We start from the raw sequence: 26,064 nt of genomic DNA on the forward strand, positions 1-26,064 counted from the left end.
ACTAGAGGTAAAGATCTATAGACCATTCACTAGAGGTAAAGATCTATAGACCATTCACTAGAGGTAGAGATCTATAGACCATTCACTAGAGGTAAATATCTATAGACCATTCACTAGAGGTAAAGGTCTATAGACCATTCACTAGAGGTATAGAACTATAGACCATTCACTAGAGGTAAAGAACTATAGACCATTCACTAGAGGTAAATATCTATAGACCATTCAGTAGAGATAAAGGTCTATAGACCATTCACTAGAGGTATAGAACTATAGACCATTCACTAGAGGTAAAGAACTATAGACCATTCACTAGAGGTAAAGAACTATAGACCATTCACTAGAGGTATAGAACTATAGATCTATAGACCATTCACTAGAGGTAAAGAACTATAGACCATTCACTAGAGGTAAAGAACTATAGACCATTCACTAGAGGTATAGAACTATAGACCATTCACTAGAGGTAAAGAACTATAGACCATTCACTAGAGGTAAAGAACTATAGACCATTAACTAGAGGTATAGAACTATAGACCATTCACTAGAGGTATAGAACTATAGACCATTCACTAGAGGTAAAGAACTATAGACCATTCACTAGAGGTAAAGATCTATAGACCATTCACTAGAGGTAAAGGTCTATAGACCATTCACTAGAGGTATAGAACTATAGACCATTCACTAGAGGTAAAGAACTATAGACCATTCACTAGAGGTAAAGAACTATAGACCATTCACTAGAGGTATAGAACTATAGATCTATAGACCATTCACTAGAGGTAAAGAACTATAGACCATTCACTAGAGGTAAAGAACTATAGACCATTCACTAGAGGTATAGAACTATAGACCATTCACTAGAGGTATAGAACTATAGACCTATATACAATTCACTATAGGTAAAGAACTATATAACTATAGACCATTCACTAGAGGTATAGAACTATAGACCATTCACTATAGGTATAGAACTATAGACCATTCACTAGAGGTATAGAACTATAGACCATTCACTAGAGGTATATAACTATAGACCATTCAATAGAGGTATAGAACTATAGAACTATATACAATTCACTAGAGGTAAAGAACTATATAAATATAGACCATTCACTAGAGGTATAGAACTATAGACCATTCACTAGAGGTAAAGAACTATAGACCATTCACTACAGGTATAGATCTATAGACCATTCACTAGAGGTATAGAACTATAGACCATTCACTAGAGGTAAAGATCTATAGACCATTCACTACAGGTATAGATCTATAGACCATTCACTAGAGGTATAGAACTATAGACCATTCACTAGAGGTAAAGAGCTATAGACCATTCACTAGAGGTATAGAACTATATAACTATAGACCATTTACTAGAGGTATAGAACTATAGACCATTCACTAGAGGTATAGATCTATAGACCATTCACTAGAGGTATAGAACTATACAACTATAGACCATTCACTAGAGGTATAGAACTATATAACTATAGACCATTCACTAGAGGTAAAGAACTATATAACTATAGACCATTCACTAGAGGTAAAGAACTATATAACTATAGACCATTCACTAGAGCTATAGAACTATAGACAATTCACTAGAGGTATAGAACTATAGACCATTCACTAGAGGTAAAGAACTATAGACCATTTACTAGAACTATAGATATATTGACCATTCACTAGAGGTAAAGAACTATATAACTATAGACCATTCACTAGAGGTATAGAACTATAGACAATTCACTAGAGGTATAGAAATATATACCATTCACTAGAGGTAAAGAACTATAGACCATTCACTAGAGGTAAAGAACTATAGACCATTCACTAGAGGTAAAGAACTATAGAACTATAGACCATTCACTAGAGGTATAGAACTATAGACCATTCACTAGAGGTATAGAACTATAGACCATTCACTAGAGGTATAGAACTATAGACCATTCACTAGAGGTAAAGATCTATAGACCATTCACTAGAGGTAAAGATCTATAGACCATTCACTAGAGGTAGAGATCTATAGACCATTCACTAGAGGTAAATATCTATAGACCATTCACTAGAGGTAAAGGTCTATAGACCATTCACTAGAGGTATAGAACTATAGACCATTCACTAGAGGTAAAGAACTATAGACCATTCACTAGAGGTAAAGATCTATAGACCATTCAGTAGAGATAAAGGTCTATAGACCATTCACTAGAGGTATAGAACTATAGACCATTCACTAGAGGTAAAGAACTATAGACCATTCACTAGAGGTAAAGAACTATAGACCATTCACTAGAGGTATAGAACTATAGATCTATAGACCATTCACTAGAGGTAAAGAACTATAGACCATTCACTAGAGGTAAAGAACTATAGACCATTCACTAGAGGTATAGAACTATAGACCATTCACTAGAGGTATAGAACTATAGAACTATATACAATTCACTAGAGGTAAAGAATTATATAACTATAGACCATTCACTAGAGGTATAGAACTATAGACCATTCACTACAGGTATAGAACTATAGACCATTCACTAGAGGTATAGAACTATAGACCATTCACTAGAGGTATATAACTATAGACCATTCACTAGAGGTATAGAACTATAGAACTATATACAATTCACTAGAGGTAAAGAACTATATAACTATAGACCATTCACTAGAGGTATAGAACTATAGACCATTCACTAGAGGTAAAGAACTATAGACCATTCACTACAGGTATAGATCTATAGACCATTCACTAGAGGTATAGAACTATAGACCATTCACTAGAGGTATAGAACTATAGACCATTCACTAGAGGTAAAGATCTATAGACCATTCACTACAGGTATAGATCTATAGACCATTCACTACAGGTATAGAACTATAGACCATTCACTAGAGGTAAAGAGCTATAGACCATTCACTAGAGGTATAGAACTATATAACTATAGACCATTTACGAGAGGTATAGAACTATAGACCATTCACTAGAGGTATAGATCTATAGACCATTCACTAGAGGTAAAGGTCTATAGACCATTCACTAGAGGTATAGAACTATAGACCATTCACTAGAGGTAAAGAACTATAGACCATTCACTAGAGGTAAAGATCTATAGACCATTCAGTAGAGATAAAGGTCTATAGACCATTCACTAGAGGTATAGAACTATAGACCATTCACTAGAGGTAAAGAACTATAGACCATTCACTAGAGGTAAAGAACTATAGACCATTCACTAGAGGTATAGAACTATAGATCTATAGACCATTCACTAGAGGTAAAGAACTATAGACCATTCACTAGAGGTAAAGAACTATAGACCATTCACTAGAGGTATAGAACTATAGACCATTCACTAGAGGTATAGAACTATAGAACTATATACAATTCACTAGAGGTAAAGAATTATATAACTATAGACCATTCACTAGAGGTATAGAACTATAGACCATTCACTACAGGTATAGAACTATAGACCATTCACTAGAGGTATAGAACTATAGACCATTCACTAGAGGTATATAACTATAGACCATTCACTAGAGGTATAGAACTATAGAACTATATACAATTCACTAGAGGTAAAGAACTATATAACTATAGACCATTCACTAGAGGTATAGAACTATAGACCATTCACTAGAGGTAAAGAACTATAGACCATTCACTACAGGTATAGATCTATAGACCATTCACTAGAGGTATAGAACTATAGACCATTCACTAGAGGTATAGAACTATAGACCATTCACTAGAGGTAAAGATCTATAGACCATTCACTACAGGTATAGATCTATAGACCATTCACTAGAGGTATAGAACTATAGACCATTCACTAGAGGTAAAGAGCTATAGACCATTCACTAGAGGTATAGAACTATATAACTATAGACCATTTACTAGAGGTATAGAACTATAGACCATTCACTAGAGGTATAGATCTATAGACCATTCACTAGAGGTATAGAACTATACAACTATAGACCATTCACTAGAGGTATAGAACTATATAACTATAGACCATTCACTAGAGGTAAACAACTATATAACTATAGACCATTCACTAGAGGTAAAGAACTATATAACTATAGACCATTCACTAGAGGTATAGAACTATAGACAATTCACTAGAGGTATAGAACTATAGACCATTCACTAGAGGTAAAGATCTATAGACCATTCACTAGAGGTAAAGAACTATAGAACATTTACTAGAACTATAGATATATTGACCATTCACTAGAGGTAAAGAACTATATAACTATAGACCATTCACTAGAGGTATAGAACTATAGACAATTCACTAGAGGTATAGAACTATATACCATTCACTAGAGGTAACGAACTATAGACCATTCACTAGAGGTAAAGAACTATAGACCATTCACTAGAGGTAAAGAACTATAGAACTATAGACCATTCACTAGAGGTATAGAACTATATACCATTCACTAGAGGTAAAGAACTATAGACCATTCACTAGAGGTATAGAACTATAGATCATTCACTAGAGGTATAGAACTATAGACCATTCACTAGAGGTAAAGAACTATAGACCATTCACTAGAGGTAAAGAACTATAGACCATTCACTAGAGGTATAGAACTATAGAACTATAGACCATTCACTAGAGGTAAAGAACTATAGACCATTCACTAGAGGTAAAGAACTATAGACCATTCACTAGAGGTAAAGAACAATTGATCATTCACTAGAGGTAAAGATCTATAGACCATTCACTACAGGTATAGATCTATAGACCATTCACTACAGGTATAGAACTATAGACCATTCACTAGAGGTAAAGATCTATAGACCATTCACTAGAGGTAAAGATCTATAGACCATTCACTAGAGGTAGAGATCTATAGACCATTCACTAGAGGTAAAGATCTATAGACCATTCACTAGAGGTAAAGGTCTATAGACCATTCACTAGAGGTATAGAACTATAGACCATTCACTAGAGGTAAAGAACTATAGACCATTCACTAGAGGTAAAGATCTATAGACCATTCACTAGAGGTAAAGGTCTATAGACCATTCACTAGAGGTATAGAACTATAGACCATTCACTAGAGGTAAAGAACTATAGACCATTCACTAGAGGTAAATAACTATAGACCATTCACTAGAGGTATAGAACTATAGAACTATAGACCATTCACTAGAGGTAAAGAACTATAGACCATTCACTAGAGGTAAAGAACTATAGACCATTAACTAGAGGTATAGAACTATAGACCATTCACTAGAGGTATAGAACTATAGACCATTCACTAGAGGTAACGAACTATAGACCATTCACTAGAGGTAAAGATCTATAGACCATTCACTAGAGGTAAAGGTCTATAGACCATTCACTAGAGGTATAGAACTATAGACCATTCACTAGAGGTAAAGAACTATAGACCATTCACTAGAGGTAAAGAACTATAGACCATTCACTAGAGGTATAGAACTATAGATCTATAGACCATTCACTAGAGGTAAAGAACTATAGACCATTCACTAGAGGTAAAGAACTATAGACCATTCACTAGAGGTATAGAACTATAGACCATTCACTAGAGGTATAGAACTATAGACCTATATACAATTCACTAGAGGTAAAGAACTATATAACTATAGACCATTCACTAGAGGTATAGAACTATAGACCATTCACTATAGGTATAGAACTATAGACCATTCACTAGAGGTATAGAACTATAGACCATTCACTAGAGGTATATAACTATAGACCATTCACTAGAGGTATAGAACTATAGAACTATATACAATTCACTAGAGGTAAAGAACTATATAAATATAGACCATTCACTAGAGGTATAGAACTATAGACCATTCACTAGAGGTAAAGAACTATAGACCATTCACTACAGGTATAGATCTATAGACCATTCACTAGAGGTATAGAACTATAGACCATTCACTAGAGGTATAGAACTATAGACCATTCACTAGAGGTAAAGATCTATAGACCATTCACTACAGGTATAGATCTATAGACCATTCACTAGAGGTATAGAACTATAGACCATTCACTAGAGGTAAAGAGCTATAGACCATTCACTAGAGGTATAGAACTATATAACTATAGACCATTTACTAGAGGTATAGAACTATAGACCATTCACTAGAGGTATAGATCTATAGACCATTCACTAGAGGTATAGAACTATACAACTATAGACCATTCACTAGAGGTATAGAACTATATAACTATAGACCATTCACTAGAGGTAAAGAACTATATAACTATAGACCATTCACTAGAGGTAAAGAACTATATAACTATAGACCATTCACTAGAGCTATAGAACTATAGACAATTCACTAGAGGTATAGAACTATAGACCATTCACTAGAGGTAAAGAACTATAGACCATTTACTAGAACTATAGATATATTGACCATTCACTAGAGGTAAAGAACTATATAACTATAGACCATTCACTAGAGGTATAGAACTATAGACAATTCACTAGAGGTATAGAAATATATACTATTCACTAGAGGTAAAGAACTATAGACCATTCACTAGAGGTAAAGAACTATAGACCATTCACTAGAGGTAAAGAACTATAGAACTATAGACCATTCACTAGAGGTATAGAACTATATACCATTCACTAGAGGTAAAGAACTATAGACCATTCACTAGAAGTATAGAACTATAGACCATTCACTAGAGGTATAGAACTATAGACCATTCACTAGAGGTAAAGAACTATAGACCATTCACTAGAGGTAAAGAACTATAGACCATTCACTAGAGGTATAGAACTATAGAACTATAGACCATTCACTAGAGGTAAAGAACTATAGACCATTCACTAGAGGTAAAGAACTATAGACCATTCACTAGAGGTAAAGAACAATTGATCATTCACTAGAGGTAAAGATCTATAGACCATTCACTACAGGTATAGATCTATAGACCATTCACTACAGGTATAGAACTATAGACCATTCACTAGAGGTAAAGATCTATAGACCATTCACTAGAGGTAAAGATCTATAGACCATTCACTAGAGGTAGAGATCTATAGACCATTCACTAGAGGTAAAGATCTATAGACCATTCACTAGAGGTAAAGGTCTATAGACCATTCACTAGAGGTATAGAACTATAGACCATTCACTAGAGGTAAAGAACTATAGACCATTCACTAGAGGTAAAGATCTATAGACCATTCACTAGAGGTAAAGGTCTATAGACCATTCACTAGAGGTATAGAACTATAGACCATTCACTAGAGGTAAAGAACTATAGACCATTCACTAGAAGTATAGAACTATAGACCATTCACTAGAGGTATAGAACTATAGACCATTCACTAGAGGTAAAGAACTATAGACCATTCACTAGAGGTATAGAACTATACAACTATAGACCATTCACTAGAGGTATAGAACTATATAACTATAGACCATTCACTAGAGGTAAAGAACTATAGACCATTCACTAGAAGTATAGAACTATAGACCATTCACTAGAGGTATAGAACTATAGACCATTCACTAGAGGTAAAGAACTATAGACCATTCACTAGAAGTATAGAACTATAGACCATTCACTAGAGGTATAGAACTATAGACCATTCACTAGAGGTAAAGAACTATAGACCATTCACTAGAGGTAAAGAACTATAGACCATTCACTAGAGGTATAGAACTATAGAACTATAGACCATTCACTAGAGGTAAAGAACTATAGACCATTCACTAGAGGTAAAGAACTATAGACCATTCACTAGAGGTAAAGAACAATTGATCATTCACTAGAGGTAAAGATCTATAGACCATTCACTACAGGTATAGATCTATAGACCATTCACTACAGGTATAGAACTATAGACCATTCACTAGAGGTAAAGATCTATAGACCATTCACTAGAGGTAAAGATCTATAGACCATTCACTAGAGGTAGAGATCTATAGACCATTCACTAGAGGTAAAGATCTATAGACCATTCACTAGAGGTAAAGGTCTATAGACCATTCACTAGAGGTATAGAACTATAGACCATTCACTAGAGGTAAAGAACTATAGACCATTCACTAGAGGTAAAGATCTATAGACCATTCACTAGAGGTAAAGGTCTATAGACCATTCACTAGAGGTATAGAACTATAGACCATTCACTAGAGGTAAAGAACTATAGACCATTCACTAGAGGTAAAGAACTATAGACCATTCACTAGAGGTATAGAACTATAGAACTATAGACCATTCACTAGAGGTAAAGAACTATAGACCATTCACTAGAGGTAAAGAACTATAGACCATTCACTAGAGGTATAGAACTATAGACCATTCACTAGAGGTATAGAACTATAGAACTATACACAATTCACTAGAGGTAAAGAACTATATAACTATAGACCATTCACTAGAGGTATAGAACTATAGACAATTCACTAGAGGTATAGAACTATATACAATTCACTAGAGGTAAAGATCTATAGACCATTCACTAGAGGTAAAGAACTATAGACCATTTACTAGAACTATAGATATATTGACCATTCACTAGAGGTAAAGAACTATATAACTATAGACCATTCACTAGAGGTAAAGGACTATATAACTATAGACCATTCACTACAGGTATAGAACTATAGACAATTCACTAGAGGTATAGAACTATATACCATTCACTAGAGGTAAAGAACTATAGACCATTCACTAGAGGTAAAGAACTATAGAACTATAGACCATTCACTAGAGGTATAGAACTATATACCATTCACTAGAGGTAAAGAACTATAGACCATTCACTAGAGGTATAGAACTATAGACCATTCACTAGAGGTATAGAACTATAGACCATTCACTAGAGGTAAAGAACTATAGACCATTCACTAGAGGTAAAGAACTATAGACCATTGACTAGAGGTATAGAACTATAGAACTATAGACCATTCACTAGAGGTAAAGAACTATAGACCATTCACTAGAGGTAAAGAACTATAGACCATTCACTAGAGGTAAAGAACAATTGATCATTCACTAGAGGTAAAGATCTATAGACCATTCACTACAGGTATAGATCTATAGACCATTCACTACAGGTATAGATCTATAGACCATTCACTAGAGGTAAAGAACTATAGACCATTCACTAGAGGTATAGAACTATAGACCATTCACAAGAGGTATAGAACTATAGAACTATAGACCATTCACTACAGGTATAGAACTATAGACCATTCACTAGAGGTATAGATCTATAGACCATTCACTAGAGGTATAGATCTATAGACCATTCACTAGAGGTATAGAACTATAGACCATTCACTAGAGGTATAGAACTATAGACCATTCACTACAGGTATAGAACTATAGACCATTCACTACAGGTATAGAACTATAGAACTATAGACCATTCACTAGAGGTATAGAACTATAGACCATTCACTAGAGATAAATAACTATAGACCATTCACTAGAGGTATAGAACTATAGACCATTCACTAGAGGTAAAGAACTATAGACCATTCACTAGAGATAAATAACTATAGACCATTCACTAGAGGTATAGAACTATAGAACTATAGACCATTCACTACAGGTATAGAACTATAGACCATTCACTAGAGGTATAGAACTATAGACCATTCACTAGAGGTAAAGAGCTATAGACCATTCACTAGAGGTATAGAACTATAGAACTATAGACCATTCACTAGAAGTATAGAACTATATACCATTCACTAGAGGTAAAGAACTATAGACCATTCACTAGAGGTATAGAACTATAGACCATTCACTAGAGGTAAAGAACTATATAACTATAGACCATTCACTAGAGGTAAAGAACTATATAACTATAGACCATTCACTAGAGGTATAGAACTATAGACAATTCACTAGAGGTATAGAACTATAGACAATTCACTAGAGGTAAAGATCTATAGACCATTGACTAGAGGTATAGAACTATAGAACTATAGACCATTCACTAGAGGTAAAGAACTATAGACCATTCACTAGAGGTAAAGAACTATAGACCATTCACTAGAGGTAAAGAACAATTGATCATTCACTAGAGGTAAAGATCTATAGACCATTCACTACAGGTATAGATCTATAGACCATTCACTACAGGTATAGATCTATAGACCATTCACTAGAGGTAAAGAACTATAGACCATTCACTAGAGGTATAGAACTATAGACCATTCACTAGAGGTATAGAACTATAGAACTATAGACCATTCACTAGAGGTAAAGAACTATAGACCATTCACTAGAGGTAAAGAACTATAGACCATTCACTAGAGGTAAAGAACAATTGATCATTCACTAGAGGTAAAGATCTATAGACCATTCACTACAGGTATAGATCTATAGACCATTCACTACAGGTATAGAACTATAGACCATTCACTAGAGGTAAAGATCTATAGACCATTCACTAGAGGTAAAGATCTATAGACCATTCACTAGAGGTAGAGATCTATAGACCATTCACTAGAGGTAAAGATCTATAGACCATTCACTAGAGGTAAAGGTCTATAGACCATTCACTAGAGGTATAGAACTATAGACCATTCACTAGAGGTAAAGAACTATAGACCATTCACTAGAGGTAAAGATCTATAGACCATTCACTAGAGGTAAAGGTCTATAGACCAATTCACTAGAGGTATAGAACTATAGACCATTCACTAGAGGTAAAGAACTATAGACCATTCACTAGAAGTATAGAACTATAGACCATTCACTAGAGGTATAGAACTATAGACCATTCACTAGAGGTAAAGAACTATAGACCATTCACTAGAGGTATAGAACTATACAACTATAGACCATTCACTAGAGGTATAGAACTATATAACTATAGACCATTCACTAGAGGTAAAGAACTATATAACTATAGACCATTCACTAGAGGTAAAGAACTATATAACTATAGACCATTCACTAGAGCTATAGAACTATAGACAATTCACTAGAGGTATAGAACTATAGACCATTCACTAGAGGTAAAGAACTATAGACCATTTACTAGAACTATAGATATATTGACCATTCACTAGAGGTAAAGAACTATATAACTATAGACCATTCACTAGAGGTATAGAACTATAGACAATTCACTAGAGGTATAGAAATATATACCATTCACTAGAGGTAAAGAACTATAGACCATTCACTAGAGGTAAAGAACTATAGACCATTCACTAGAGGTAAAGAACTATAGAACTATAGACCATTCACTAGAGGTATCAGAACTATATACCATTCACTAGAGGTAAAGAACTATAGACCATTCACTAGAAGTATAGAACTATAGACCATTCACTAGAGGTATAGAACTATAGACCATTCACTAGAGGTAAAGAACTATAGACCATTCACTAGAGGTAAAGAACTATAGACCATTCACTAGAGGTATAGAACTATAGAACTATAGACCATTCACTAGAGGTAAAGAACTATAGACCATTCACTAGAGGTAAAGAACTATAGACCATTCACTAGAGGTAAAGAACAATTGATCATTCACTAGAGGTAAAGATCTATAGACCATTCACTACAGGTATAGATCTATAGACCATTCACTACAGGTATAGAACTATAGACCATTCACTAGAGGTAAAGATCTATAGACCATTCACTAGAGGTAAAGATCTATAGACCATTCACTAGAGGTAGAGATCTATAGACCATTCACTAGAGGTAAAGATCTATAGACCATTCACTAGAGGTAAAGGTCTATAGACCATTCACTAGAGGTATAGAACTATAGACCATTCACTAGAGGTAAAGAACTATAGACCATTCACTAGAGGTAAAGATCTATAGACCATTCACTAGAGGTAAAGGTCTATAGACCATTCACTAGAGGTATAGAACTATAGACCATTCACTAGAGGTAAAGAACTATAGACCATTCACTAGAGGTAAAGAACTATAGACCATTCACTAGAGGTATAGAACTATAGAACTATAGACCATTCACTAGAGGTAAAGAACTATAGACCATTCACTAGAGGTAAAGAACTATAGACCATTCACTAGAGGTATAGAACTATAGACCATTCACTAGAGGTATAGAACTATAGAACTATACACAATTCACTAGAGGTAAAGAACTATATAACTATAGACCATTCACTAGAGGTATAGAACTATAGACAATTCACTAGAGGTATAGAACTATAGACAATTCACTAGAGGTAAAGATCTATAGACCATTCACTAGAGGTAAAGAACTATAGACCATTTACTAGAACTATAGATATATTGACCATTCACTAGAGGTAAAGAACTATATAACTATAGACCATTCACTAGAGGTAAAGGACTATATAACTATAGACCATTCACTACAGGTATAGAACTATAGACAATTCACTAGAGGTATAGAAGTATATACCATTCACTAGAGGTAAAGAACTATAGACCATTCACTAGAGGTAAAGAACTATAGAACTATAGACCATTCACTAGAGGTATAGAACTATATACCATTCACTAGAGGTAAAGAACTATAGACCATTCACTAGAGGTATAGAACTATAGACCATTCACTAGAGGTATAGAACTATAGACCATTCACTAGAGGTAAAGAACTATAGACCATTCACTAGAGGTAAAGAACTATAGACCATTGACTAGAGGTATAGAACTATAGAACTATAGACCATTCACTAGAGGTAAAGAACTATAGACCATTCACTAGAGGTAAAGAACTATAGACCATTCACTAGAGGTAAAGAACAATTGATCATTCACTAGAGGTAAAGATCTATAGACCATTCACTACAGGTATAGATCTATAGACCATTCACTACAGGTATAGATCTATAGACCATTCACTAGAGGTAAAGAACTATAGACCATTCACTAGAGGTATAGAACTATAGACCATTCACAAGAGGTATAGAACTATAGAACTATAGACCATTCACTACAGGTATAGAACTATAGACCATTCACTAGAGGTATAGATCTATAGACCATTCACTAGAGGTATAGATCTATAGACCATTCACTAGAGGTATAGAACTATAGACCATTCACTAGAGGTATAGAACTATAGACCATTCACTACAGGTATAGAACTATAGACCATTCACTACAGGTATAGAACTATAGAACTATAGACCATTCACTAGAGGTATAGAACTATAGACCATTCACTAGAGATAAATAACTATAGACCATTCACTAGAGGTATAGAACTATAGACCATTCACTAGAGGTAAAGAACTATAGACCATTCACTAGAGATAAATAACTATAGACCATTCACTAGAGGTATAGAACTATAGAACTATAGACCATTCACTACAGGTATAGAACTATAGACCATTCACTAGAGGTATAGAACTATAGACCATTCACTAGAGGTAAAGAGCTATAGACCATTCACTAGAGGTATAGAACTATAGAACTATAGACCATTCACTAGAAGTATAGAACTATATACCATTCACTAGAGGTAAAGAACTATAGACCATTCACTAGAGGTATAGAACTATAGACCATTCACTAGAGGTAAAGAACTATATAACTATAGACCATTCACTAGAGGTAAAGAACTATATAACTATAGACCATTCACTAGAGGTATAGAACTATAGACAATTCACTAGAGGTATAGAACTATAGACAATTCACTAGAGGTAAAGATCTATAGACCATTGACTAGAGGTATAGAACTATAGAACTATAGACCATTCACTAGAGGTAAAGAACTATAGACCATTCACTAGAGGTAAAGAACTATAGACCATTCACTAGAGGTAAAGAACAATTGATCATTCACTAGAGGTAAAGATCTATAGACCATTCACTACAGGTATAGATCTATAGACCATTCACTACAGGTATAGAACTATAGACCATTCACTAGAGGTATAGAACTATAGACCATTCACTAGAGGTATAGAACTATAGACCATTCACTAGAGGTATAGAACTATAGAACTATTTACAATTCACTAGAGGTAAAGAACTATATAACTGTAGACCATTCACTAGAGGTATAGAACTATAGACCATTTACGAGAGGTAAAGAACTATAGACCATTCACTACAGGTATAGATCTATAGACCATTCACTAGAGGTATAGAACTATAGACCATTCACTAGAGGTATAGAACTATAGACGATTCACTAGAGGTAAAGATCTATAGACCATTCACTACAGGTATAGATCTATAGACCATTCACTAGAGGTATAGAATTATAGACCATTCACTAGAGGTATAGATCTATAGACCATTCACAAGAGGTATAGAACTATACAACTATAGACCATTCACTAGAGGTATAGAACTATATAACTATAGACCATTCACTAGAGGTAAAGAACTATATAACTATAGACCATTCACTAGAGGTAAAGAACTATAGAACTATATACAATTCACTAGAGGTATAGACCTATATACCATTCACTAGAGGTATAGAACTATAGACCATTCACTAGAGGTAAAGAGCTATAGACCATTCACTAGAGGTAAAGAACTATAGACCATTCACGAGAGGTATAGAACTATAGACCATTCACAAGAGGTATAGAACTATAGAACTATAGACCATTCACTACAGGTATAGAACTATAGACCATTCACTAGAGGTATAGATCTATAGACCATTCACTAGAGGTATAGATCTATAGACCATTCACTAGAGGTATAGAACTATAGAACTATAGACCATTCACTAGAGGTATAGAACTATAGACCATTCACTAGAGATAAATAACTATAGACCATTCACTAGAGGTATAGAACTATAGACCATTCACTAGAGGTAAAGAACTATAGACCATTCACTAGAGATAAATAACTATAGACCATTCACTAGAGGTATAGAACTATAGAACTATAGACCATTCACTACAGGTATAGAACTATAGACCATTCACTAGAGGTATAGAACTATAGACCATTCACTAGAGGTAAAGAGCTATAGACCATTCACTAGAGGTATAGAACTATAGAACTATAGACCATTCACTAGAAGTATAGAACTATATACCATTCACTAGAGGTAAAGAACTATAGACCATTCACGAGAGGTATAGAACTATAGACCATTCACTAGAGGTAAAGAACTATAGAACTATAGACCATTCACTAGAGGTATATAACTATATACCATTCACTAGAGGTAAAGAACTATAGACCATTCACTAGAGGTAAAGAGCTATAGACCCTTCACTAGAGGTAAAGAACTATAGAACTATATTCCATTCACTAGAGGTATAGAACTATAGACCATTCACTAGAGGTAAAGATCTATAGACCATTCACTAGAACTATAGGACTATATACCATTCACTAGAGGTAATGATCTATAGACCATTCACTAGAGTTATAGAACTATAGACCATTCACTAGAGGTATAGAACTATAGACCATTCACTAGAGGTATAGATCTATAGACCATTCACTAGAGGTATAGAACTATAGACCATTCACTAGAGGTAAAGAGCTATAGACCATTCACTAGAGGTAAAGAACTATAGACCATTCACTAGAGGTATAGAACTATAGACCATTCACAAGAGGTATAGAACTATAGAACTATAGACCATTCACTACAGGTATAGAACTATAGACCATTCACTAGAGGTATAGAACTATAGACCATTCACTAGAGGTATAGAACTATAGACCATTCACTAGAGGTATAGAACTGTAGACCATTCACAAGAGGTATAGAACTATAGAACTATAGACCATTCACTACAGGTATAGAACTATAGACAATTCACTACAGGTATAGAACTATAGACCATTCACTACAGGTATAGAACTATAGAACTATAGACCATTCACTAGAGGTAAAGAACTATAGACCATTCACTAGAGATAAATAACTATAGACCATTCACTAGAGGTATAGGACTATAGAACTATAGACCATTCACTACAGGTATAGAATTATAGACCATTCACTAGAGGTATAGAACTATAGACCATTCACTAGAGGTAAAGAGCTATAGACCATTCACTAGAGGTAAAGAACTATAGAACTATAGACCATTCACTAGAGGTATAGAACTATATACCATTCACTAGAGGTAAAGAACTATAGACCATTCACTAGAGGTATAGAACTATAGACCATTCACTAGAGGTAAAGAACTATAGACCATTCACTAGAGGTATAGAACTATAGACCATTCACTAGAGGTAAAGAGCTATAGACCATTCACTAGAGGTAAAGAACTATAGAACTATATACCATTCACTAGAGGTATAGAACTATAGACCATTCACTAGAGGTAAAGATCTATAGACCATTCACTAGAACTATAGGACTATATACCATTCACCAAAGGTAAAGATCTATAGACCATTCACTAGAGGTATAGAACTATAGACCATTCACTAGAGGTATAGAACTATAGACCATTCACTAGAGGTAAAGAACTATAGACCATTCACTAGAGATAAATAACTATAGACCATTCACTAGAGGTATAGAACTATAGAACTATAGACCATTCACTACAGGTTTAGATCTATAGACCATTCACTAGAGGTATAGAACTATAGACCATTCACTAGAGGTAAAGAGCTATAGACCATTCACTAGAGGTAATGAACTATAGAACTATAGACCATTCACTAGAGGTATAGAACTATATACCATTCACTAGAGGTAAAGAACTATAGACCATTCACTAGAGGTAAAGAAATATAGACCATTCACTAGAGGTATAGAACTATAGACCATTCACTAGAGGTATAGAACTATATACCATTCACTAGAGGTAAAGAACTATAGACCATTCACTAGAGGTAAAGAGCTATAGACCATTCACTAGAGGTAAAGAACTATAGAACTATATACCATTCACTAGAGGTATAGAACTATAGACCATTCACTAGAGGTAAAGATCTATAGACCATTCACTAGAACTATAGAACTATATACCATTCACTAGAGGTAAAGATCTATAGACCATTCACTAGAGTTATAGAACTATAGACCATTCACTAGAGGTAAAGAACTATAGAACTATATACCATTCACTAGAGGTAAAGATCTATAGACCATTCACTAGAGGTAAAGAACTATAGACCATTCACTAGAGGTAAAGAACTATAGACCATTCACTAGAGGTATAGAACTATAGACCATTCACTAGAGGTATAGAACTATAGACCATTCACTAGAACTATAGAACTATATACCCTTCACTAGAGGTAAAGATCTATAGACCATTCACTAGAGGTAAAGAACTAAAGAACATTCACTAGAGGTAAAGAACTATAGACCATTCACTAGAGGTATAGAACTATAGACCATTCACTAGAGGTATAGAACTATAGACCATTCACTAGAGGTATAGAACTATAGACCATTCACTAGAGGTAAAGAACTATAGACCATTCACTAGAGGTATAGAACTATAGACCATTCACTAGAGGTATAGAACTATAGACCATTCACTAGAGGTATAGAACTATATACCATTCACTAGAGGTAAAGAAACAAGGGGTGGGGCCCATGTGGTGGGTGGAGGAGACGGAGGGATGAGTACAGCTTTGGGAATGTTGTTCATCTTTTGTTCCGCCCAACAAGGTGGCTAAACAGGACGTGAGCAGTTCTGAGATGGTTTTGTGGGAAGTATGTGCCTCTGGGTTACTGGGGAATGGATGCTTATAATAGCCTGTGTGTTTCTGGGTAGGGTTGGGCCCTTTGTCTTGTTAAGAGGATTCTAGAACAAATCAGTTGGTTTCTTACTGTCACATGAGGATTCTAGAACAGGTCAGTTGGTTTCTTACTGTCACATGAGGATTCTAGAACAGGTCAGTTGGTTTCTTACTGTCACATGAGGATTCTAGAACAGGTCAGTTGGTTTCTTACCTTCACATGAGGATTCTAGAACAGGTCAGTTGGTTTCTTACTGTCACATGAGGATTCTAGAACAGGTCAGTTGGTTTCTTACTGTCACATGAGGATTCTAGAACAAATCAGTTGGTTTCTTACTGTCACTTGAGGATTCTAGAACAGGTCAGTCGGTTTATTAGTCACATGAGGATTCTAGAACAGGTCAGTTGGTTTCTTACTGTCACATGAGTCTTTCAATGATAATTCGTAAAAATCCAAATAACTTTACAGATGTTCATTGTAAAGGGTTTAAACACTGTTTCCCATGCTTGTTCAAAAACCATAAACAATTAATTAACATAAACAATTAATGAACATGCACCTGTGGAACGGTTGTTAAGACACTAACAGCTTACAGACAGTAGGCAATTAAAGTCACAGTTATGAAATCCTAGGACACTAAAGAGGCCTTTCTACTGACTCTGAAAAACACCAAAAGAAAGATGCCCAGGGTCCCTGCTCATCTGCGTGAACATGCCTTAGGCATGCTGCAAGGAGGCATGAGGACTGCAGATGTGGCCAGGGCAATAAATTGCAACGTCCGTACTGTGAGACGCCTAAGACAGCGCTACAGGGAGACAGGATGGACAGCTGATCATCCTCACAGTGGCAGACCACGTGTAGCAACACCTGCACAGGATCGGTACATCTGAACATCACACCTGCGGGACAGGTACAGGATGGCAACAACAACTGCCTGAGTTACACCAGGAACACACAATCCCTCCATCAGTGCTCAGACTGTCCGCAATAGGCTGAGAGAGGCTGGACTGAGGGCTTGTAGGCCTGTTGTAAGGCAGGTCCTCACCAGACATCACCGGCAACAATGTGGCCTATGGGCTCAAACCCACCGTCGCTGGACCAGACAGGACTGGCAAAAGTGCTCTTCACTGACGAGTCGCGGTTTTGTCTCGCCAGGGGTGATGGTCCGATTCGCGTTTTTCGTCGAAGGAATGAACGTTACACTGAGGCCTGTACTCTGGAGCGAGATCGATTTGGAGGTGAAGGGTCCGTCATGGTCTGGGGCGGTGTGTCACAGCATCATCGGACTGAGCTTGTTGTCATTGCAGGCAATCTCAACGCTGTGCGTTACAGGGAAGACATCCTCCTCCCTCATGTGGTACCCTTCCTGCAGGCTCATCATGACATGACCCTCCAACATGTCAATGCCACTAGCCATACTGCTCGTTCTGTGCGTGATTTCCTGCAAGACAGGAATGTCAGTGTTCTGCCATGGTCAGTGAAGAGCCCAGATCTCAATCCCATTGAGCACGTCTGGACCTGTTGGATCGGATTGTGAGGGCTAGGGCCATTTCCCCCAGAAATGTCAGAGAAGTACAAGTGCCTTGGTGGAAGAGTGGGGTAACATCTCACAGCAAGAACTGGCCAAAAATCTGGTGCAGTCCATGAGGAGATGAACTGCAGTACTTAATGCAGCTGGTGGCCACACCAGATACTGACTGTTACTTTTGATTTTGACCCAACTTTTGTTCAGGGACATAATATTCCATTTCTGTTAGTCACATGTCTGTGGAACTTTTTCAGTTTGTGTCTCAGTTGTTGAATCTTATGTTCATACAAATATTAACTCTATGGACCATTTACTACAGGTAAAGATCGAGAGTCCATTCAATAGAGGTTTAGTATAGAGAACTATAATCATGCTGCTCTATCTGACAGCATAGAGAACCCCACTACTCTGTCAGATCTTCGTGGGCTATACTCAGCCTTGTCTCAGGGTAGTAAGTTAGTGGTCTGTTGATATCCCTCTAGTGGTGTGGGGCCTGTGGGTATCCTGCCTGGTTGGCCCTGTCCGGAGGTAACTTTAGACGGGGCCCTGAACCCCACTACTCTGTCAAATCTTCGTGGGCTATGGTCTGTTGATATCCCTCTAGTGGTGTGGGGGCTGTGGGTATCCTGCCTGGTTGGACCTGTCCGGAGGTAACTTTAGACGGGGCCCTGTCTCAGACCCCTATGTTGCATAGCCAGGGAGCTAAGGACAGTCTAATCTGGGGTACTGTGTGTTCTTAGGTATGCTGTATCTATGTTACATAGCCAGGGAGCTAAGGTCAGTCTGATCTGGGGTACTGTGTGTTCTTAGGTATGCTGTATCTATGTTGCATAGCCAGGGAGCTAAGGTAACAGATGGCTTCATAACCAAGATGGCTTAGCAGTTCAGACGTCATTTTTGTCCTCGTATTCAGGTATTGTCGTGTCCTGTGTATATATATATTTACACCTTTCTTCGCATATCTTTTATATATTTTATTATCCAAGAACTCAACTACAAAAGCTTTCCTGCAAAAACAAAAAAATTTTTTTGAAAGGCGTGAATGACGCTCGTGAATGGCAGTGGAAAAACGAGTCCAGCAAGTTAGAAAAAATTCCAGGTCTCATTTTCCGTCATCGTACAAAACCCCCTCTGCCCAGGAGTTGATCATCTTTAGTTCTCAGATAGAGAGGAGAAGTTATTGGTGCATACGTTCTCATCTGAGTAGTCTACAGGTCCTAGCTGAAACAACGTCTCTGATATTCTCAGGTAAGAAGCAGCTTCGGTGAATTTGATTGTCATGATTGCTTGTTCAAATTGTATTTACATTTTTCTTCCTATTTGTAGACATTAGTAGTCCGATGACCTAACTATGCAACTGAAAGCTCCATCTGTTTTTAACGGGACACTATAGGTATAAACCCATAGATGTAGGCTAACTGTTGCCATCTGTTATTAACGGGATGCTATAGGTATAAACCCATAGATGTAGGCTAATTGTTGCCATCTGTTATTAATGGGATGCTATAGGTATAAACCCATAGATGTAAGCTAACTGTTGCCATCTGTTTTTAATGGGATGCTATAGGTATAAACCCATAGATGTAGGCTAATTGTTGCCATCTGTTTTTAATGGGATGCTATAGTTATAAACCCATAGATGTAGGCTAACTGTTGCCATCTGTTATTACGGGATGCTATAGATATAAACCCATAGATGTAGGCTAATTGTTGCCATCTGTTTTTAACGGGATGCTATAGATATAAACCCATAGATGTAGGCTAACTGTTGCCATCTGGTATTAATGGGATGCTATAGGTATAAACCCATTAATGTAGGTGATTGCTTGACGGGATATTTCTAAAGCGGTGCAGAATTGTTGATGTAGCTTCACCAGGGCCAATCAGATTCACAATTTAGAGAGAGAGAGAGAGAGAGAGAGAGAGAGAGAGAGAGAGAGAGAGAGAGAGAGAGAGAGAGAGAGAGAGAGGGAGAGATAGAGATAGAGATATTGAGAGAGAGAGAGAGAGAGGGAGAGATAGAGATATTGAGAGAGAGAGAGAGAGAGAGAGAGAGAGAGAGAGAGAGAGAGAGAGAGAGAGAGAGAGAGAGAGAGAGAGAGAGAGAGAGAGAGAGAGATGGAGAGAGAGAGAGATGGAGAGAGGGAGAGAGAGAGAGAGAGAGAGAGAGGGATGGAGAGAGAGAGAGAGAGAGATATTGAGAGAGAGAGAGAGAGAGAGAGAGAGAGAGAGAGAGAGAGAGAGAGAGAGAGAGAGATGGAGAGAGGGAGAGAGAGAGGGAGAGAGAGAGAGAGAGATGGAGATGTAAGGGAGGTGTGGTCGGCCCAGGTGAGAAAGAAACAGGTTGGACTCACATCCACTTAACATTGTTAAGATAATTACCACACTGAATCACTGACTTAAAGATAATTACCGCACTGAATAAATGACTTTAAGATAACTACCGCACTGAATAAATGACTTTAAGATAATTACCACACTGATTAAATTACTTTAAGATAACTACCATACTGAATCAATGAGTTTTGAGACTGGTTAGGATTTACACCTTTAAAGGCCTTCTCTACACCTTCAGAGAATGGGTCGTTCTTCACAAGCTGACAAGAACTGTTGGCTAGTCTGGTAATTACAAGGCTAGAAAGGGGGCTAACTTTGGTTGAAGGAATTGTATATGGGGAATAGGGTGCCTAAGTAGTGCACTATACTGTATATTGGGAACAGGGTACTTAAGTAGTGCACTATACTGTATATAGGGAATAGGGTGCCTAAGTAGTGCACTATATTGTATATGGGGAATAGGGTGCCTAAGTGGTGCACTATACTGTATATAGGGAATAGGGTGCCTAAGTAGTGCACTATACTGTATATAGGGAATAGGGTGCCTAAGTAGTGCACTATACTGTATATAGGGAATAGGGTGCCTAAGTAGTGCACTATACTGTATATAGGGAATAGGGTGCCTAAGTAGTGCACTATACTGTATATGGGGAATAGGGTGCCTAAGTAGTGCACTATACTTTTAGAAGGTTCAACTTTGGTTGAAGGAATTGTATAATAATGCTAATGATGATAATAATAATAATAATAATATAGATAATGATAATAATAATTATAATAAGAATGCTAATGATGATAATGATAATAATAATTATAATAATAATGCTAATGATGATAATGATAATAATAATAATATAGATAATGATAATAATAATTATAATAATAATGCTAATGATGATAATAATAATGATGATAATGATAATAATAATAATAATGATGATAATGATAATAATAATAATAATGATGATAATAGCAATGATGTTAATAAAAATATATATAATGATAATGACGATAATCATAATGATAATCATAATGATAATGATGTTAATAATAATGATGATAATAATAATAACAATGCTAATAATGATGATGCTAATGATAATGATAATGATAATAATGATAATGATAATGATAATGATGACAATTATAATGATGACAACAATAATGATAATGATGTTAATGATGATAATGTTAATAATAATGATGATAATAATAATAATAACAATGCTAATAATAATGATGCTAATGATAATAATAATGATGATAATGATAATGATGATAGTGATAATAATAATAATGATGATAATAATGATCATGACAATAATGAAGATAATAATAATAATAATGATCGTAATAATAATAGTGATAATCATAATAATAATAATAATAATGATACAAATAATAAAAAAATATATTAATAAGTATAATAATTATACTAGTAATAATGATAATAATGATAATAATAATGAAAAATAATATTAATCATAATAATAATGATAATAGTAATAATAATAATAATAATACAGTAATGTACAGAAATACAGTAATGTACAGAAATACAGTGATGTACAGTAATACATTAATACAGTAATGTACAGTAATACAGCAATACAGTAATACAGTAATGTACAGAAATACAGTAATGTACAGTAATTCAGTGATGTACAGTAATACAGTAATACAGTAATGTACAGAAATACAGTGATGTACAGTAATACAGTGATGTACAGTAATACAGTAATGTACAGAGATGTACAGCAATGTACAGTAATACAGTAATGTAGTGATGTACAGTGATGTATAGTAATACATTAATACAGTAATGTACAGTAATACAGTAATTCAGTAATGTACGGTAATGTACAGTAATGTACAGTAATGTACAGTAATGTACAGTAATACAGTAATGTACAGTAATGTACAGTAATGTACAGTAATACAGTAATGTACAGTAATACAGTAATACAGTAATGTAATGTACAGTAATACAGTAATGTACAGTAATACAGTAATACAGTAATGTACAGTAATACAGTAATACAGTAATACAGTAATGTACAGTAATACAGTAATGTACAGTAATACAGTAATACAGTAATGTACAGTAATGTGCAGTAATACAGTAATGTACAGTAATACAGTAATACAGTAATACAGTAATGTGCAGTAATACAGTAATGTACAGTAATACAGTAATGTACAGTAATACAGTAATGTACAGTGATACGGTAATGTACAGTAATGTACAGTAATACAGTAATACAGTAATGTACAGTAATACAGTAATAGACAGTAATACAGTACTGTACCGTAATACAGTAATACAGTAATGTAGAGTGATACAGTAATGTACAGTAATATAGTAATACAGTAATGTACAGTAATGTACAGTAATACAGTAATAGACAGTAATACAGTAATAGACAGTAAAACAGTTATACAGTATTGTACAGTAATGTACAGTAATACAGTAATAGGCAGTAATACTGTAATGTACAGTAATACAGTAATACAGTAATGTACAGTAATAGACAGTAATACAGTAATGTACAGTAATACAGTAATACAGTAATGTACAGTAATACAGTAATAGACAGTAATACAGTAATATACAGTAATACAGTACTGTACCGTAATACAGTAATACAGTAATGTACAGTAATACAGTAATACAGTAATACAGTAATGTACAGTAATACAGTAATACAGTAATGCAGTAATACAGTAATGTACAGTAATACAGTAATACAGTAATGTACAGTAATACAGTAATACAGTAATGCAGTAATACAGTAATGTACAGTAATACAGTAATACAGTAATACAGTAATGTACAGTAATGCAGTAATACAGTAATACAGTAATGCAGTAATACAGTAATACAGTAATGCAGTAATACAGTAATGTACAGTAATACAGTAATACAGTAATAGACAGTAATACAGTAATACAGTAATAGACAGTAATACAGTAATACAGTAATGTACAGTGAAAGCAGAGCAGAGGACTGAAGACATTGGAAGCAGGCTGATAACACACCTACTGGTAAACACATAGGGGAAACTGTTATACAACTGAAGGTATTATGGGATTGCTTTTTGAATATCAATGAACATCATATGATTTTGGAATATTGACTAATCTCTAATTAACGTTGGTCAATGACATCATCCTTCAACAGCTGTTAATGGAAGATCTAATGGGGTTCATGTGTGATTGATGTTGTGTGGTTGACCTCTACAGAGACCTAAAAGGACACGGATATGAAGCCTCTGATGATTCTCCTCCTGCTAGCAGGTAATGCACTGTGTGTGTGTGTGTATGTGTATGTGTGTGTGTGTGTGTGTGTGTGTGTGTGTGTGTGTGTGTGTGTGTGTGTGTGTGTGTGTGTGTGTTCCTTAGTGGTTAAAAACGTTATATATCTAATGAGGGGACGCACAGCCACATTCTACAACTATAGCTAGAAAAAAGGGTTGTGTCTTTATCAGCCGATAGATGTTCATTTCATTGTTGTCGCAGTACATTTTCTGTTCAGCAGGAAATGCAAACTTGTTGTGTATTAAAGGTTTAAAAACTCTCTAGGGGGTGTGGGACGCTACCGTCCCACCTGGCCAACATTCATTGAAATTGCAGAGCGCCAAATTCAAAAACAGAAATACTCATTATACAAATAAAACATAAAACACACAAGTGTTATACATCGGTTTAAAGATTAACTTCTTGTTAATCCAACCACGGTGTACGATTTAAAAAGGCTTTAAGACGAAAGCAAACCATGCGATTATCTGAGAACAGCGCCCAGCGGACAAATCATTACAAACAGTAAACAGCCAAGTAGAGGAGTTACACAAGTCAGAAATAGAGATAAAATTAATCCCTTACCTTTGATGATCTGCATATGGTTGCATTCAGAAGACATTCATTTACTCAATAAATGTTTGTTTTGTTCGATAAAGTCCCTCTTTATATCCAAAAACCTCAGTTTTGTTCAGTAATCCACAGGCTCAAAGGCAGTCACAACAGACAGACAAAAAAAACAAAAAGTATCAGTAAAGTTGTCAAATGATGTTTATAATCAAACCTCAGGTTGTTTTTAGTCATAATAATCAATAACATTTCAAACGACAATAGCTTCGTCAAAATGAAAGGTGTGCTCTCGGTCGCACGCTTGAAAAACCTCTAGGACACTGCAGTGTCCACTCATTCAGACTGGTCTTACTCCCTCATTTTTCAGAATACAAGCCTGAAACAATTTCTAAAGACTGTTGACATCTAGTGGAAGCCATAGGAAGTGCAATTTGAGTCCTAAGTCAATGGATACTGTAATAGCGTTCAATAGAAAACTACACACACAAAAAAAAACACTTCCTCATTGGATTTTTCTCAGGTTTTCGCCTGCCATATCAGTTCTGTTATACTCACAGACATTATTTCAACACTTTTGGAAACTCTAGAGTGTTTTCTATCCAAATCTAACAATTATATGTATATCCTAGCTTCTGGCCCTGAATAGCAGGCAGTTTACTTTGGGCGCGCTTTTCATCCGGAGGTGAAAATAG

At 35.4% G+C, this 26,064-nt stretch overlaps 1 protein-coding gene across 1 annotated transcript in view; it reads left to right on the plus strand.

Moving 5' to 3' along the window:
- The window catches only part of LOC139579612 (uncharacterized), an 86,407-nt gene that overhangs the window by 41,290 nt on the left and 19,053 nt on the right, over positions 1-26,064 (plus strand). The gene's annotated exons all lie outside the window — the stretch shown is intronic.

Source organism: Salvelinus alpinus, chromosome 6 (assembly GCF_045679555.1).
Source record: "Salvelinus alpinus chromosome 6, SLU_Salpinus.1, whole genome shotgun sequence".
Taxonomy (NCBI): Eukaryota; Metazoa; Chordata; class Actinopteri; order Salmoniformes; family Salmonidae; genus Salvelinus; species Salvelinus alpinus.